The sequence below is a fragment of the Arachis stenosperma genome, chromosome 2 (genome assembly GCF_014773155.1).
Source record: "Arachis stenosperma cultivar V10309 chromosome 2, arast.V10309.gnm1.PFL2, whole genome shotgun sequence".
NCBI classification, from domain to species: Eukaryota; Viridiplantae; Streptophyta; class Magnoliopsida; order Fabales; family Fabaceae; genus Arachis; species Arachis stenosperma.
Genome location: NC_080378.1, coordinates 17,724,059 through 17,725,895, shown reverse-complemented (window position 1 = coordinate 17,725,895; position 1,837 = coordinate 17,724,059). Strand labels below are relative to the sequence as shown.

The following is a 1,837-nucleotide window of genomic DNA, read 5'->3' as shown; positions in this document are numbered from 1 at the left end:
AAGTTTTCAAAGTTTTTCAAAATCAAATCTTTTTCAAATCATATCTTTTCAATCAAATGTTTTCAAAATCAATTTCTTTCCTTTTTCAAAGATACTTACTAACAATTAATGATTTGATTGAACATTTTTTGCCTTTTCTGTTAAGGAAGGTTTTATGTTTGAATCATATCTTTTCTTGTTAGGCAAGTCATTAATTTTTAAAATCAAATCTTTTTAAAATTGTTTTCAAATCATATCTTCTTAAAATTGTTTTCAAATCATATCTTTTCAATCATATCTTTTTAAAACCATAATTTTTCAATCACATCTTTTTCAAAATAAGTTTTCAATCATATCTTTTTGATTTCTAATTTAAAATCTTTTTCAAAAATTACTTGATTTCTTTTCCACTCTTATTTTCGAAAATCAATTAAGTGTTTTTCAAAATGTTTTCAAAATCTTTTACTTAAATTTTCGAAAATTACTTCCCTTCTTCTCACATCCTTCTATTTTTGGACTAACTCTATTCCTTAATGCAAAATTCGAACTCCATCTTCATTGATAAGTTCGAATTTTCTACTTCTGTCTTCCATTTTTCTTCCTCTGACACCTCAAGGAATCTCTATACTGTGACATAGAGGATTCCATATTTTCTTGTTCTCTTCTCTTTCATATGAGCAGGAACAAAGACAAAGGCATTCTTGTTGAAGCTGACCCTGAACCCGAAAGGACCTTGAAGAGAAAACTAAGAGAAGCCAAAGCACAATTCTCTTTAGAGGACCTGACCGAATTCTTCAAAGAAGAAGAAGACATGGCAGCCGAAAACAACAATAATGCAAACAATGCAAGGAAGGTGCTGGGTGACTTTACTGCACCTACTCCTGATTTTTATGGGAGAAGCATCTCTCTATCCCTGCCATTGGAGCAAACAACTTTGAGCTTAAACCTCAATTAGTTTCTCTAATGCAACAGAATTGCAAGTTCCATGGACTTCCACTGGAAGATCCTCATCAGTTTTTAGCTGAGTTCTTGCAAATCTGTGACACAGTCAAGACTAATGGGGTTGACCCTGAGGTCTATAGACTGATGCTATTCCCTTTTGCTGTAAGAGACAGAGCTAGGACATGGTTGGACTCCCAACCTAAGGAAAGCCTGGACTCTTGGGAAAAGCTAGTCAATGCCTTCTTGGCAAAGTTCTTTCCACCACAAAGATGGAGTAAGCTTAGAGTGGAAGTCCAAACCTTCAGACAGAAGGATGGAGAATCCCTCTATGAAGCTTGGGAAAGATACAAACAATTAATCAGAAAATGTCTTTCTGACATGCTTTCTGAATGGAGCATCATAGGTATTTTCTATGATGAACTCTCTGAACTATCCAAGATGTCTTTGGATAGCTCTGCTGGAGGATCTCTTCATCTGAAGAAGACGCCTACAGAGGCTCAAGAGCTCATTGAAATGGTTGCAAATAACCAATTCATGTACACTTCTGAAAGGAATCCTGTGAACAATGGGACAAGTCAGAAGAAAGGAGTTCTTGAGATTGATGCTCTGAATGCCATATTGGCTCAGAACAAAATATTGACTCAACAAGTCAATTTGATTTCTCAAAGTCTGTCTGGAATGCAAAATGCACCAAACAGTACTAAGGATGCTTCATCTGAGGAAGAAGCCTATGATCCTGAGAACCCTTCCATGGAAGAGGTGAATTACCTAGGAGAACCCTATGGAAACACCTATAATTCTTCATGGAGAAATCACCCAAATCTCTCATGGAAGAATCAAGAGAGACCTCAATAAGGTTTCAATAACAATAATGGTGGAAGAAACAGGTTTAGCAATAGCAAGCCTTTTCCATCAT

The 1,837-nt window shown here is 35.5% G+C and overlaps 1 non-coding gene across 1 annotated transcript; it reads right to left on the bottom strand.

The window, feature by feature from the left end:
• Window positions 1-1,197: 1,197 nt before the first annotated feature.
• LOC130964229 (small nucleolar RNA R71) lies at window positions 1,198-1,305 on the bottom strand. Its single transcript, XR_009080332.1, has one exon. It is a non-coding gene; the product is annotated as a small nucleolar RNA R71 (small nucleolar RNA).
• Between the last annotated feature and the right edge of the window lie 532 nt (window positions 1,306-1,837).